This window comes from Xiphophorus maculatus, chromosome 1 (genome assembly GCF_002775205.1).
Source record: "Xiphophorus maculatus strain JP 163 A chromosome 1, X_maculatus-5.0-male, whole genome shotgun sequence".
NCBI lineage: Eukaryota > Metazoa > Chordata > Actinopteri > Cyprinodontiformes > Poeciliidae > Xiphophorus > Xiphophorus maculatus.
The window spans coordinates 8,726,411-8,743,931 of NC_036443.1; the positions used below are offsets into that span (position 1 = coordinate 8,726,411).

The window sequence follows — 17,521 nt, forward strand, 5'->3', positions numbered from 1 at the left end:
CCCATTACTGGGCTTCACTTATAACCCAGGAGACAGCATCTTTTCTTTGCTGAAACGTAATGCAGTTCTGGGTGTGATGCTGTAGTTATTGCCATCTTATCTCCAGGTGCAGCCACCCGACCACGTTCAGTATTTGGAGGCTATGTGGCTGCCTAATAGAGATCGGGGAGAAGACAAGAGAGCCTCCGTCTGTTGATCGAACACATTGGAGCTTTTCTTTTTCTTTTTTTTTTTTTAGAAACAGACTCTTGCTCTCGTTTTGGTCAAATGCGTTCACAATCACTTTATTTTTTTGAAACAAAACATTTTACTTTTGAGTTTAGGCGATAAACAATTTTATGCAAAAGGGTTTCGATCAGTTGCTCCTCAAGGCCTCACGTTTTTGTTGAGCTTTCGGAGGTTTTTCTCTAATTTTCTTTCCACTCCTTGCACCTGACTATTTCAGCACATTGCACAGATTGGTCAAAAAGAAAGTCAACAATTTTATTTTTAACAAAATGGTGTAACAAGCTCTAGAAATCCTATTTTCAGTGACCAAGTATGTCAAAGACATGTTTTTGAGAAATTGTACAGGCAGAAATAAGTTTACAAATTTGTCTCTGTTTCATTGGTTCAGATTAGGAGCTCCTTATGCCTGAATAATTCACACGCTCTCTCCCCTGTGATGAACCCTGAGTAAACAGTACAATTTCCCCTGCAATACAAAGACCCAGTTTAATTAAAACCGCATCAGATGAATCTCAGAGATCAGATTAGCCTTCTTACCAAACATCTTGCATGTAATGAAGTGGACGGTTAGATTGTGAAATCCTTTGTGTTTGCAGCAGATGGCGGATGCTCTAATAACCCAAAACATCTGGCAACATATGAAGCAACACATTTCCTAGCAATAAAAAAAAAATTCCTGCCAAAGGAAATTTTATGAAGGAAAAGGTTACAAAGCTGTCAATCTGAATGTTTAGGACAATGTCCTGTTTTTAATTCTAGCACTGTGGTGTGTTTCTCCCAAATTAAGCTTGTTGAGTTACTTTAAAGAATCGAATCATGTGGCAACACAAAAAAGAAAAGAGAAATCAACCACAAATCTCAGCTGCACTCGTCCAAACGTTCAGAGTGAAGCAGCGGCCTGCGTGCATTTAGCGTGAAACAGCTTCAGTTTCTATCTCTGCCACACAGGGCCACAGGGACGGCCTGTAATCAGTCAATTCAGCAGTTTGGAAACTGAATCATAGCGACGCTTGTTCTTCTGCTGATGTGTGAAAAAAAAAATCATGTCGCCCTGAGCAGAAATGTCAGCAGCACACCTCAGTAGCAATTGCAGTTGATTCCCAGCGAAAATCACTCTGACAGGACGTTGCTGCCTCGCGAGTGGTAGACGCGTAATATTTAACAGGGAACGGCTCTCACACATCCTCTCCTCTGGAAGGTGAAAATTAGTCACGAGTGTCGAAAATGCACAAAAGAAAAGAAACATTCGAGCACTTTATTTCCTTCGTTGGTCTGACTTGCGCCTTACTGGGTAGGTGAGCTTTTGGATTAGTTTTTATAATGTGGGGAGGATGCACCAATAAAACCCAATAACAGCAGCAGGTTTATGGATATGGAGTGTAAACTCTGCTCTGAATTTCCAGCATCACAACTTTGTTGCATGTATTCAGACTATTCTACACTGCAAAAAAACCAAACTTTTAGTAGAAGTATTTCTGTCTACATTCTGGGGCAAATATCTTAGTAAAATTGAAATAAGACAAAACTGACTGACAAGTAACTTTTCAGCAAGAAATACAGTAGAGCTTGTCGTGAGCCAGTAATTCCTTAATATGGATTAAAAAATATATATTAGTTTCACCTTTAAATTATTTCACGTAGAATGCACTGTAAAAAAACACAAAAACCTACCAGGTGTTTTTGTCTAGTTTCTAGTGCAAATATCTTATTACACTTGAAGTAAGACAACACAAACAAGCGGCGCAAAACAGTTAAGAAATCCCACCTGAAACACACACACACACACATATTCACGCCCTCACATGCTCACACCTTTGAGTCTGTTCTGTGTCAGATGATTAGCATTCATTTAGGTTGAGCCAGCAAGCAACAAATTCATGATGCAAAAGCAAGAGTGCTGCCTGCACCATATGTGCTGTAGATTATTCCTGTCTGTTTCTCTTCCTCTTCGTTTCAGATCGACCCTTCATCTCCATTTCATCGACACTTCCTGTCGTTTTGAATCTTTACCGATGCTTTTTGTTTTTTTTTCTTGCTTAAAAATGCTAAACCGTTTTAAAATAAGTCGTGATCTACATGTGCTACCGTGTTTTTTTTTTTATCACCCCCTTTTTCAGCAGAGTCTTTTCACTGGAAGTGAAAATGTGAACATTTTTTTTCCATGGCCAAACAATTTAAACCCATCTGAAGAATAAGGAAAAAAAAAAAAAAAAAGAAACTCAGCAACTTCAGCATACCCGGCACACAAATTGACTCTGTATTGAAAAGAGCAAGCTGTCTGTCGCCATCATGTTGGCAGCAGCCAGTGTTGACTGATTGTGTTTAATTCAGTCCTGCTTGCTGTTATGAAGAAATCCAGTGTTATTCGTGTTTTTAAAGGGTTTTTTTAAATAGATTGTTTAGGAATGAATCCTTCCTGACTGCTTCTGATTCATTGTTGCACATTTTTCACTATTTTTATTCTACTTCAGTTGACTTGGCTTATTAGAGCAGTATATTAAGGAAAAATAATATCTTTTTCACATTTTATAATTGTTCTGTTTTGAGTCTAAATGTTGTTTTTTTTCCTAGTGGTTAACATGTAACAGAGTCCAGACCTTTTTAGCCAGAGCACTGATAATTTCTTCAACACATTAAAATTCCTCTTGTCTTTATTTCCCTTTATTTTCTAAGATTTTTCTTTTTGTTTTTCAGTCTATATTTTTATATCTTTATTACATATGCACTATTTACTATTTATAATTTCAAGCTTTTATGTTTTTATCGTGCTATTTTGCCACTGGAAGTTGCTATAATCTAGTTATTTTTTGCTACTATCTAATTCTATCCAGTTATATTTTATGAAATTCAGAGCAAATTCAACTCAAATCATTGCAACTCATTATGATACACGATAAATCATGTGGCCACATTCAGACTGAGTTACAAACAACAAACAATTCAAGCTAAATTTTGGTCAAGTATTACAGCCAAAATTCAGACTTTCTTTAATTATGTGTCATGTTGGATTTTATATGTTAAAATCCAAAGAAAAAGTCAAAGAAATTTTAAAAACCACACACACATGTGGCGGTATAAAGCAATATCTCACAATATCTAACAGCTGAAAAACAATACGCCGTCAATACAGAGAGCAAACAGTGGTGAAAGAGGTAGACTCTGTTCAACAGGAAGAGGAAATATGTAAAAAACAAATATGTCATTTGCTAATATTTGCATTTTTGACGGGTCTCTTAATTTCAAATCAAATCCAAGTCGACAAGCAGGAAGAGATGCTTAAAAGAACTTTTAAATCGAATCTGTTTTCTAATTATATATTTTACAATTTCACAGTTTCACACGATTCCGGACAAAAGCAAAAGAGATCAGTTTATCTTTTGATATATTATTATCGCATCAGACTCCCTCTCCTGCTTGTATCACTGTGGCTCTTATCTCCATCTGCTTCCACCATCTTCCTCTCACTCCTTTCTCTCGACCCTTTCACCTTATTCAACTCTCTCCCTGCTTTCCCCTTCCCCCTCGCTCTTTTCTTATCTTTACACACCCATCCTTTACAGGAGAGAGCTTGTATCCTATTGCTCAAACAAAGCCATTTGTTGGCTGCAAGTCAGTGTTTGAAAAGAGGGCAGGGAAGAAGGGAAAAAGAAAAGGAGCACGATTTTATGTGGAGAGAGTGACGTGTTGAGCTGTTCTCAGTAAGATAACTGGACTGGGAAAAGAAGAAATGTACTCTACTCTCTTTTGGATGATGCATCTTACTGTTATCCTTAAAGAGACAGTCCTGCAAACATGAGACGCATGATTTAATGTTGGAATCAGTGTAAACAGTCGAGGAAAGTATTCACAGACTGGGATTTTTCACTTTTTGTCAAATTTAAACAAACAAACAAACTTCCATGTATTTTTGTCAGTTTTTTATTGTAGGAAAAAAAATGACTGAATTACCCTAAAATACTTAATTAGAGTGGAAAGTGGCACAGAGCGCATAAAAACACTGTTTTCAGATCATTTGTGAAAGATTTTTAGAGCACATCTAATTCTTGTAATTCAAAATCATGTTGTTTATTCTCCTTCCATGATCTATCACATCATAGATAATGAAAAAAAATTGAAACAAAAAAACATTTGGGATTTTACCGCAACAAAGTATGAAAACGTTAAAGGGTTGTGTCTATTTTTGCAAGCCATGTCTGCAGTGTCGTTATCAAATGTCGCTTTCAAAAAATCCACATCAGCAATAACTTTATTGTTTCTAAATAGAGTGGATGTTCATCCAGATTTTCAGTGTAGAAAAATAACAGAAATGTATAAACACACTGCTGTAAACACTGTGCTAGCTTTCAACACCGTCAATCTGAGCATATTGTCGCCACATAAGCATAATAACTCCTGATTTGTATTATAAATCATCTGATTTAACAAGGAAATAAAAATTAAGATATAGAAGTTCAGAAAACAACAAGGCTAGAGAATTTTTTAAAATCATATAGCCAGACATCTACAAAAACATATGGAAGGATAGCTAAATATCCATTGAAAGGCTGAGCTAATTACACGGAGTGGCACACAAAAAGACGAGTACACACTGGAAGAGGAGAGAACCGATGCATGTAGCGAGTGAGCAGGATTGATGTGAGCAGGCAGTGAGGCAGAGCAGCTCGGAGGAGGGAGGCAGAGTGTGTGTGTGAGAACCAGAGAGAGAAATGGGCGGGTGGTGAGCAAACACGCTCTCCATGTGATTCAATCTGTTCACATGGCCTCTCATTATGCTGGTATAAATAGTTAATGTGAGGAGCAGCGTGCTACAAAAGCTATCATCTTATTTATTTTTATTATTATTATTATTATTATTATTATTATTATTATTATTATTATTATTATTATTATTATTATTATTATTTTACTCCGAATGAGTTAAAATGCAAGAGCCAGGTATGAAAAAAAAAAGAACAAACATGACCAAAACTAAAAAACACAAGACTGGTGAGGACAGGGAATCCGGTTAAACAGGATAGTAACTAGAACCGGTACTGGCTCCATTCTGTTGTTTGGTTATAGGCAGATAGCTGAAGCTGTCATCTGCTTCGCAAGTTTCTGTGTTATGTAATAACGGATAGGCACTGGCATCTCTGTGATCCCCTCCTGTGGACGAATGAATGAATCCCGGGGTGTGTCTTGAATACAGTTTGCACATACTGGCGCTGGCGCATGTTGACCAGCTGCAGCCCCACTCCTGCAGAAATCCTGCAAAAAACTCCATCCTGATTGGGTTTCTGGGTTTCTGTACAGCGTGTGTGCAGAGACAGCATATGAATGAGGAGTGGAAGATGAGTAGTTCTGCTCTGTGCACAACAGCAATGTTACATTATGTTCAGTCTCTTTCAGGCGTTACTCCTAGGAGAGATGTCCCTGTCATCTGATGTCACTGGTGACATTTAAAATGCAAGTTTATTTGCATTTCTACATCAAATGTTCTTCTGAAGTTACTTATTACAAGTAAAGACTTTTATTAGCTTTGTTTCTATTTATACTCAAGCAAATGTGGTGTTTTTGGTTTAACTGCATGGTGTTTGGTTTAACAGTCTTACAAACTGGTGTATTAAGTATTACTTTGCAATTAAATTTGTTGGTAATATGGTATCTGGGGAAAACTTATAGCATTTAATGTAAAATGAAACATTATCATTTATATATTAATCATAACAACGCAATGTCTGGCAGAGAATACCTGCACACTTTATGTACTTTATGGTTGATTTCAGCCACAATGACTGGTTAGAAATGGCTTGATGATCTGCGGCCTTTAACAAACTGCTGAAATTCTCAACTGAATGAATCCAATGGCGTCTTTGAGAATCAGGTTGAACATCCCCTGAAACTCTACTCACAATCTGTGGGGCTTAGGCAAAAACACAACAACAACAATCATCTCACTTTCACGTGCTTGTTCTTGTTTTGGTTGATTTCGAATCCCAAAAAAACACACATGCAGTTCTACCTTAGGCTAGTGGAACGCCATGCCATGGCTGACTGGTGTGTAGGTCCCATATACTGTAACCTGTGAGCAAGAGACTGAAAGACTACGCTTTGCATGGCATATGGCTTATGTTGTAAAGCTTTAGATGCTTCGGACTGAAACTGTTCTCTTATAGCCCGTTAACAGCTCTGGGCAGGTGTTGACAATGCATTTTGTAACAGGGATAAGTGATGCATTGGCTTGCAGCTTTTTTTAAGTCATTACACTTTCTAGTTGTGCTGACTGAACAATAAACATGCTCCACATGTTTTGGAAATTTGCACGTAGGAGAATAGGTTCTTAAGATTCTGTGATCAGTGCCAAGGTTTGGTCTTACAAATGGTTTATGGGATGGTATGGTAGATTACAGAACTGTGTGCTACGTATGATACGATACCACAGATACTGTACTGTATGGTATGGGAATATCCATGCTCATCCATGCGTTCATCTTCAGTCGTATTGATTATTGCAACAGCGTCTTCACAGGTCTGTCCAACAAATCAATCAAACAGCTGCAGCTGATCCAGAATGCTGCTGCTCGTGTTCTCACTAAAACCAGGAAGGTAGAGCACATAACACCAGTTTTAAAGTCCCTACACTGGCTCCCTGTAGCTCAAAGAATAAACTTTAAAATACTGTTGTTAGTTTATAAATCACTGAACGGCTTAGCACTACAATACATTAAAGATCTGCTTTTATTGTATCAACCTTCCAGACCTCTCAGGTTCTGGTTCTGGTTCTGCTCTGCATCCCCAGAACCAGAACCAAACGAGGAGAAGCAGCTTTCAGTATCTATGCACCACAAATTTGGAACAAACTTCCAGAAAACTGTAAAACAGCTGAAACACTGACTTCTTTTAAATCTCAACTAAAAACCCACCTGTTTAGAATTGTATTTGAAATGTAATCAATTACAAATTTATTGATGGAACTTGACTTAATGATTGATTCTATATTGCATTGTGATTCTGTGTTTGTAATGATGTAAAGCACTTTGAAATCCCTTGCTGCTGAAATGTGCTATACAAATAAAATTTGATTGATTGATCCATTATCTTTTCTTTTTTTGTCGACTTTATGTCACTGTAAGTCAATAAACACTGATATTTTCATGGGATGCTAACTCTGCAAATCAAATGCAGGCCTACACGACTAAAAAAAGCAGAGGCACGCACTTGCATATACACGCCTACACACACCCACGCACACACACCCACACACGCACACACACGCACACACACACACACACACACACACACACGCCTTCACACTAAACCCTCTCATCCATGCGGAAACACGTGAGGGTATGAAGGCACTTCGAGCATCCAGCTGCATCCCATCTTCAGCATAAAAAAATGAAGCTCCTGTCACTTTAATTAATGACATGGTTACAATCAAGCTTTTAAAATGACCCCATAATAATGACACGTAGTTACAATGGCACGGTCTGCGAATAACTGCTAGTGCAACGCACTACGCTGCTGAGCCAAGGAGGAAGGAAATACTATTACAGCACATGACGCCGCGGAATCAAATCATTTCGATCCGTATCCAAAGCAGCACCCGTGCAGGCTTTCCGCTAACCAACATGGTGGTTGTAAGCCACCTTCACATGCGGAATTAACCCCATTCTGTAGACAGAAATGCGTGCTGAAATAAACAGTTTTGACTCAGTAGCGCTGCGTGTAGCGTTTCAGCACCGGGGACAGCGCTCTGGTTTTTAATTTCAGCCCTCTCCCGATACGAACGCAACATCATTTCTTTTTCCAAATCTTACACGAGCGAAAGGGGGTGCCTACGAAACATCTCGTTAATCCTGACCCTGTCTCCAAATCAAATGTCGTGTTTTTGTCTGTTTTCTATGAAGCATTTACGTGCTAGATAAAACGTTACACAGAGTGCCAACCACCCTAAGCAACGCCAACCCTGCTGCTCCTACCTTGCCATCCCCATGCCAGGGCCTCCGACTCCCATTCCTCCCCCGGCAGCTGCCCCGTTGACCGGCTTCATATGCTGTCCTGGCCCCGGTCCTGTTCCGGGTCCACCGGGCATAGCCGACCCCATCATCCCGGCGGCTCCCGGCTCCCCGCCGCCCTCCATGCTCGCTTCGTTCCCCATCTCTGTCCGAGCTCAGGAGATTGGAGGGAGGTGAAGGCAGGCTGGGTCAAATCGACAGCGTTTCTGCTTTTTCTTTTCGTTTTTTTTTTTTTTTTTTTTGTTTCTGTGACGCCCTAAGTTAAATGAATGTATATATAAAAAAATGTCAATAGGAAAAAAGGGGGGGGGGGGGAGAGAAAACAGCGACTAAACTCAGCGCTGCTCCTCCATCACCGCCATCATCGTCCGCATTCTCATTCTCGTCAGCTTCAGCACCAGTCTCCTTCTGACGAAGGGGCGGGAGCGTGCCGCACGGCCACGGCGGCCAGAAGGCGAGGAAGAGCGAGATCACTGCTGACGATTACTCCACAATGAAGAAAACTCTCACTGAAATAAAAGCAAATAAGCTTTAAGACATCAGTTGACATAATTGGTGAGCATCAATTATACTCCCAAAATCATTTTAAATCTCAACTGTTACGAACTGGTGATGTAAGTCTCAAACAAGTACAATAAACACCAAAAAAAAAAAAAACGCAGTTTATGAGCCTGACACAAAGACAACTGACGAAAGAGACCATGGATTATAACACTACTACTAACTCGCGGGCGCGACTTCTTGCTGCGCGTGCTTGTCAGCCTTTTCCCAGGGAAGGAAGGAAGCTGCTACACGATGGCGACGCGAACGCGCAGAGGCGTCCACTGCACTGAAGCGTCACGTGGGCGATGAGAGTACATGGTGTTACACACCTGCTCGGAGCTTTTTATTTATCAGGATCTCAGCCTTGATCTGAACCAGGCGGTATGGCTGCCTGCAGGCGTTTGGGTTTTTGTAAAAGTTCTTTTTAATAAGCAATGAGAAATACATCTTTCATTGTTCTGTAACATTTTTGGAAACATAAATGAGGAGGAAAAACATTCTACAGTAAAGCAGAAGATCCTTTCTTTGCTGTTGCCTGCAAGATTAAATTCAAGGCATCTAAGATCTATTGAGAGTCTGCTGTTTCCTGTTGTTGCCCCTTACAGTAACTGTATTTTTTTAATATCTTTACTTATGTTGCCAGATTGAAGATTACTTCCACTCATCTAGTGATAACTTTGTGGTTTTAATGACCTCTTTGAATTGCTCTCATATCAGATTGGAATAGTTGTACAACTTCAGTCATGTTTAAAACCTTTGGTTGGGACTTTTCTACTTTGAGCACATACTTGGATCAATTACTAAGTTGCAGACGTAGCACACACATTGTTTTAGTCGTCATCAAGGAACTAACATGATTTAGACTGAACATTTGAGAAATCTTCTTGTCAGAAATTGCAGAATTTGTTTAAATTGGTTGGTTTTCCTTCATCGCAATCCTTCAAATTCTTGGATTTCATCTTGTGTCAACATTGAAATAGTTAAAACTGGGAGACAGTCGGGTTTGTAAAGAGGGGAACGAGCTAAGACTTACATCAGAACTGGTTCAATAATGACTAATACAGGAATGGACTTGGCCTTAACCATAGAAAATATTTGCAGACTAATCTTAAAGCCATGATTAGCTCAACTATATAATGTCAGAAGAGAGGTTAAATAGCCAGCAATAATTACAGAAAACCCTTGTTAATGGCTGCAAAAGGGTTACGACTTCTCTGCAACTTGCTCTAATATTAGTGAGGGTATTCATAAATAAATAAAAATTCGTACAAATCTGTACAACCTGAAAAGTTATTCTAAGATTTATGCACATAGTGAGTGTATTGGTTTAGCTCTCTGCTCCCTTCACACCTGACCTACATTTACTTTCCCTCAGCATTTTTTGTGCTTTAATTTATTCATGGCAAGATCCTTAGTCTTGGGTGCTTAACTGATTCATTTTATTTTCATCACTTGGCTTGTTCCGCTTTCTGTTCATTTTTATATTACCTGACTCCGTAGCAAAGTTTATTCAGCTTCCTCTGTCAACTAGCGTTTGCCCTTTTAGTCATACCTTTGGTTTATCTTAGACAATAGATATCAACAATAAGACTTCAAAACCACTTTCATGTCTTCAAACTGTTAAAAAACATCTTCTTTCCTCCCTTGCTTTTCAAATAAAAAGTTAAAAATTCATGTTTTCTGGGGTGGGGGGGTTGCCACATAAAATGGATTTGAGACAACTACAAAATGAACAAAGCAGTCTGAAAGTCAAGACAAAAACTTTTGTGGTGATTTGGGTTTTATCTGCCAGACTCTGAGGTACCCACTAGGATCTTCAAGTACATGAAACCTTCTTTTTCTTTTATAATTCATGAAGAAAAAAAAAAAAAAAAGATTAACTCTTAGGTACTGAAAAACATCCCATGGTTATGCATTTGATCTGATACCTTCTAGCATCAGCGTCAGAGCTGTAGCTCCCCAAAAATAAGACAAACACAAGCTGCAAATGCGAATTTTTGTTTTAAATACATGTAAGTATACATGAAAAAACCTAAAATTGAGCATTTTGCAAAAAAAAAAAGAAGTACTGAAAGGTATATTTAACCAGTTCAGCCACAAAACTACTGCTTAAGATAGCAGACAGGCGGCATCTCACGGCCAAAGTCGATGTAAGGAAGGAAGGTCTGCTCTCTGTTGCACTGCCAAGTGTTTCCCTCTGAGGCGAGACTTTGTAGTGATGAAGGAAACCCTGCCAGCCACAGCCTGGATACTGTGGAGCTTTTCTTTCAAAGGAAGGTAGAAGCTAAAGCGCAGCTGCAAATGTTAAGAGAGACCAGAATCTTACCCCCTTTAGCCTGTTTTGCTACTTATGTATTAATCCTGTTGCAATAATAAGCTGTGAAGTTGTGATTTGACAAGTTGTGTTGAGCAAAAGGTTTTGCACCAGGGACAATGAGAAGAGAGCATCATCTTTACAGGCTCACTCAAAAACAAAACCATTAAGAATGAATTAGTCAACATGAACTGTAATATATTTAGATTTATTTGCGTGTAGTGTGTATATTCTACCTCAATTTGTTTTTTCACCATACAAAAAAATCAAACATCAGGACAAGCCACCTCACATCGGTGATTTTGAAAAGACTGTATAACAGATAAATGTTCAGCTCCAAGAAAAAATCTCATAGTTGTAGAGATCAACAAATGTTGCATATTTACCACAAAAATAAATACATTTTATGATCAAATATGAGCATTTTGACTCCACTAGAACTGAATTAATCAGTTTGCTCGTGTTATATCAGTTTGGAGCCTGAACAGGGTCCATACTTGTCTTTTATTAGATCTTTTTGTCTTGCATGAAACCATGACTTGTTTTGGTTTGACAAGCCCCTGGAAACACAGTATTTACTCAGACTGATAAACATCCCCATGTGCAATTAGGAAAAAGTAAAACATAGATAATAACTTCAAGATTTCCTTGAGAAAATTTAACATTTAAAGAAATAGAGAAGCTTAGTCGGTATTGTAAAGGCAATAAGAAAGATTCATTCTCCAAGCTGAGCTTCCTAAATGCTGCAATTCTGAAAAACTATTCAAACCTGCATTAAAAAGCAGCATTTCGATTTCTTCATGACCGATCTATGTTTCTGCTTTCAGTGAGCATTCATAAGTTTAAAACTTTTCACATTGTGTAACTTCAACTTTATGTCATCTGCAAAGTCGCCCATAATTTTGAAGTGGACGGAATACATTTGAGTTTCTTGATGCAACTTGAAAGTATGTCAGAAAGAGGAATGGGTGTAAATACTTTTGCGATGAACTGTTGTCAACATTTCCCCTTTCCCCAGCAACAGACTCCAGTGGCAGGAGTCCAAGCTGCCTTTTTAAACTCGCCGTCACTGAGTGGCGAATGAATCATTGAAACCAACAAATAGTCTCTAAAGCCAATGCAGGGTTTCCTGATCCAACAGAGTCCTGGCTGCTCAAGGAAATCTGCAACTCCAGAACTGATGGCTTTGTCAGACTGGCTCATTGATGCGACTGTGGGAGCAAATACTTAAGGAGATTAAAGGGAGCAATGTGCCAGCACTCCAATTCGCTCCAAGCAACAGCCCAGGGCAGGGAAACCCTATTGGTCAGCTGTGAATTGATGACTGAATGAGTGATGGGCAGGGTGGACCTGAATCAGTACTTGCACTGCCTGAGTCCAGGTGTGGCGGCAGAGGGAAGTACTCACGTCGTTTCCTCCCAGAACGCACCAACAACACAACTGCCTTCTGACATTTCATAGGTTAAGACACCAGGAAGCCATTATTTCTGCCGTAGAACAACTTTGTTTATTAGGTGGGAATCATTGATAACCTAGAAAAAAAAAAGACTCAAGTAACATTAAAACATTTTTTAAGTATTTAAAAACAAACTTATTACTTACTTTTATCTCCAGACCTTCTGGAGCTTTTTTCAGTGCTATGTTATGTATTTTCAATCTTCTGTTTTTTCCCAGTCCTTGGGCTTGATCAATCATGAGGTGGAATGTGTGTTCAAGAGGTGGACAGAGAAAAAAAAAAGAGTTAGGCCTTTAAGAAAAACAATGTCTACAGCAGATAAACTATCTGAAAAGATGTCTTTAAGAAATGATAAATGGGATGGTGGACTGAAGATAATTATTGGAGGAAGAAGCACCTGAAGGTTTTCCTAAAATCCAGACTCTGTGTCCTCTGTGGAGGATACGGACTCTGGGGAACTTAGGTAAAATGTGAGTCTGTTACCATGGCAGCTGTGAAGCTCCCCAGCATCAGGTGTAATTGGTGGGACTGTTCTCACTGACACACATTTTAAATCATTTTGAGGAGGAATTTGTTCATTTAGAATAACACTAGCCTTCTGCCTGTCAGGTATTTAGCCAAAGCTACTGTATGTTCAACATTCAAATTTTGACCAATTAACTGGTCATAAAGTAGACAGACTAAGAAGGTACATATATTTATAATTTAATTTATGGCATGAATGTTTCTGATGAATTTATAAGAAGCTCAAAATCCTGGCTTTCTGGATGACCAGTAAAGACACCCTGACACCAGCTGGTATAGAAGATGACATGGTTAAAATAATACATTTCAAGATAATATTATTTTAGAATTCATTAATCGAAAGGTTATGAGGCTATTCTTTTCAATCCATTCTTTAGATGCCTCAGCTTCCAACACCAGTCACTTTAGTCCATTTAGCTTGTGCTGGAAAGTTAACAAATTATGCTGGGTCAAACCCTGGTGCGTTAAAGTAACCCAAGTTTGGATTGGTCCATTTTAGACCTACAGCCGTTCAAGGAAAATCATCAAAACTGGATGTATTTAGCCCTGCAGCTTTTGGTTTGTTTGTTTGTTTGTTTGTTGCCTAATTTTATGTGGATCGAACACCTGCTCATCCCTTGAGTTCAGAAGCTTTTTTTTTTCTATTCTTGAATGATTCATGAGTCACAAACATTCCCCTGAAAAATGTTCTGGAGATTTAATAAAAATGAGAGGAAAAGCAGCTTAAAATTCAAAGACAGAATTTAAAACACCGTCAGTAAATCCGAAGAAATACTAATCAATGCCACTGTAAAAGATTACAAATAAAATCTGTCACTTTGAGAAATATAGAACAGAACGGCTTTGATTAAAATTAAACACAGTGCTCTTTATGGCATCTAACACACACACACACACACACACACACACACACACACACACACACACACGCACACACACACCCACACACGCACACACACACACACACACCCACACACAACTGGGCTTTAGCATAGCTTTATTTATCCTACAAACATGAGATAATCTTTGAAGATGATTACAAATAATAATAAATAAGTATTAGTTATCAGTTAAATCTATATCCCTCCTATTCTTGGTGCAGGACTGACTTTAACAGAACATTCAGTGTTGTTTACCTAAAACACACAGGGTTTAAAATTAAGCTGGAGGAGATCAGGTCTGGATTCAGGTGTGTTTGTTCTTCAGCGTGCCTTGCACAAAGTTTTTATTGTGTTCAGCAGAATGACACTGAAAGCTTTAGGTTGTTTTTCTTCTTCCCGTCACAGCTCTGTGTTTGCAGTCCATGCGCTGCAACATATTTCATTCTTCTCTAGACAAGAAAGATGTTAGAAATAAATGGGCTTGTAAAAAGGAAAGTTTGTTGGAGGGAAGAGAGAAGGTTGTTTGTGTCTCATTCTTTTCTCAAATCTATTCTCCTTCTCAGTTGTTTAGTCATTGTTCTGTACCATAAAAACCGTCACAAATAGAATTTTACTCATCAAAACACATTTTATTGTTCTCCTTTATTTTGAGTGGAAGCGCTACAGATGACAGAAGTGAACCCTGAAGTGTTTGCTCCTTTGCATGCTAAGGAGTGAGTGTAATAAGCTGTTTCATCAGTTCTGTAACTTCATGCTTCTCTCCATAACTCACAAAAGAGCTGCACTCCCCTTTTCATCCTCTGAATGCAGAGTTAATTACTGTAATGTGCGTGACGGGAAAGACTTCGCTCCTCGTCAGCATTCTGCTCGGGCAGCGACCCAGCACGTCCTACAGCAGAGCTGAAAGAAAGAAGAAAAATAATAGGAAGCCTAAAATTAGAAGTTCTTTTTTTATTATTATTATTAACATGGTTATTAAATTTGGTTTGAAACTGATCTGGAATACGAGCTTATATCTTTTAGTGTCAGGAAGATACCACAACCTGCCTACAGTGGCACAAGTGGGACATTTTAAAGTAACATGTCGTTGAAACACCTTTTGATTCAAGCCTACAATTCAGTCCACATTTACCATCAATTATAGAGAACTGGATTAACTCTTTTTAATTAAATGGCACGTGACCTGGGAAACAAATAGGGGTTCAACAGCGTATTGCAACCACTTTTCAGTTTAACTGTAAAGGAAATATGCTACCTTACAATTGAGAAAAAGCTTTGAAAATATCAATCAAAGTCAGACGTCTCACAGCATGTAGAGCAACAAGCATCCTGGCAAGGGTTTGTGTCGACTCATTTTATCTTTTCGGCTTTTTTCCTCTGAAAGGCAGAGCAACAGACGACTCTGAAAAGAACATAAATAAAATGTAAAAACAAAAACTCAGTCACAGACACCCCATAACATCATCTACCAGAGGCTTTTTAATGCTCCTCCTTGTTAGTGAGCCAATGGGGGACGTAGTGTGAATAACAACATAAGGTTTTACAGACAATGAAAACATAATTTCTTCTACATATAAATGAAGCAGTGTGAAAACATCTCCTAATGAATTTCTGGGTAAAACGGCTGCCTAAGCACTCTTATGGGAAACATAGCAGGTTTATCAGTTTACTGCTTGCGTCGGATTCATTATTAGACGTCTCAAAAAGACTCAGCTTCTCTATGAAGCAACATATGGCAGAGCTGATAAGTGATGAATTGAAGGAGCACGTGATTCCACCCGCTCCTGCAACCACGCACACACGCGTGGAAGGTTTAATCAATACACACATAATTGAACCTTTTCATGCGTTTGAGATGCTCTGCCGTAGTGGAGAACCCACGTTCAGAGCATTTAATGAGCCCAAAGGAAATTGCTGTTCTTAAGAAGGTGCGATTATAAAATTCTGAAACTAAAAAACCGAATAAATATATCCGGTGGCAATCCAATCCGTCTGTATTCTCATTTAATTATACTTTGCCTACTTTCCTACCTTGTCTCAAGTAATCAGAGGGCACGAAAACCTGAGTTCTTCGTTACAAAAGCAGCTCCTGCTGCGCAAGGCTGGGTCGGCCACAACTTATCATCCACCCACTTCATAAATACCTGGTTGCTGCAACCACCCACCTGTTTCCAGAACGCACTGGGGCGTGACCTCGCCACTGCCTGCTGCGTCACTCTTCAAGTTGTCACGTCAAACCCTCACAAATCGCCTTCAAGAGGGCAGTCAACCATTCTGAAGTGCAGCTAATGGCAGGCAACAAGACAAATCCAGTTTTGTGTCAAGAAACGGATTCTGATAATGTCGATGGTAAAGGTAGACTTTAATATACAATGAGAAATGCTTTTGTGTCATGCTTTTACTTTGAATCCATAATGTCTGACTATGCTAAGGCGAATTATGTTTAGATTATGGCAAGTTTTACATTTTAAATGTAGTTATTTGTCAGTAATGTCAACTTTACTTTGTTGTTTCATTTTGTATGAAAGATGAAGCTGTCTTAGAAACTGGATGATTAGTCTTAGAAACTGTTTTCTGATCAATGTTGAAATTGCTCCAAACACACAAAAACATATTGTGACTTTCTTTTGTCCATACCACCCAGCTACACGGGTATATATATAAAGAAATTTGAATATTGTGTAAAAGTCACTCAATTCAGAAAGTGAAACTCATTTTTCATTGATTCATTAATATTTTAATAAAATCTCCTGAGCTGTTTCTTTAGCTTACATGGTGCGTTTATCATAGTCAGCATAATCTTTTAGCATTTGGTTGAAATCTTTGCAATGATCTGACACATCTTGGGTAACGGCAGCTGTAAAACATTCTTTTCGTTAAATAGCATGATTAGATTTTTTGTTCACTCAAACCACATTACCTGTATACTCTTTTAAACCAACAACAACAAAAAAAAAAACAATACACTGTCTGACATTATTCTAACAAAGAAGCAGGTTGGAGAGAACTTCCAGTGATTAAAATAAACCTGTGAAATGAGTGATAAACAATCATTAATCTGGTACAGATTTTGCAGAAGAAACTTTTCTGCGTTTTGAGAAATTGATCAATTGTACGTAAGCATCAGAACACTGAATAAAAAGCCAGATTCTCGGTTCCAGCTTTAACTGCATCATCAGCTTTACATGGTGAATGGCTCCATCTAGTGTTTACAAAGAACATAATGTGACCAAAAATTACCTTTTACTGATGTTTTTATGCTTGTGTTTCTCAAATCCAGTCCTCAGGCTAAGACTCCTCGAAACGCTGCCAGAGGCTTGTGTCCTGTTATTGGTTACTTACAACAGGTCATAACAGCAAGAGGATGCTCTACGGAGTACTAATAGTGCTTGCCATTGACGCTACAGCAGTCACTAAAAGTGGCATTTTGTGTTAATTTTTTTTTTGACACTTCCAGTTGTCATGTGGAGGAATTTAAATTGTTCTTATTACACAGCTAGATGTACGGCAATAATTATTTTAAACCTAAAATAATTAGGTCAATTTTCCCAATAAACCTAATTTGCAGAAGGGCTTC

The 17,521-nt window shown here is 38.6% G+C and overlaps 1 long non-coding RNA gene across 1 annotated transcript; it reads right to left on the reverse strand.

Moving 5' to 3' along the window:
* Positions 1 to 14,612: 14,612 nt before the first annotated feature.
* LOC111609465 lies at positions 14,613 to 16,064 on the reverse strand. Its single transcript, XR_002753141.1, has 3 exons — positions 15,976 to 16,064; positions 15,200 to 15,346; positions 14,613 to 14,844 (listed from the first exon to the last, which is right to left on the reverse strand). It is a non-coding gene; the product is annotated as an uncharacterized LOC111609465 (long non-coding RNA).
* Positions 16,065 to 17,521: the final 1,457 nt, after the last annotated feature.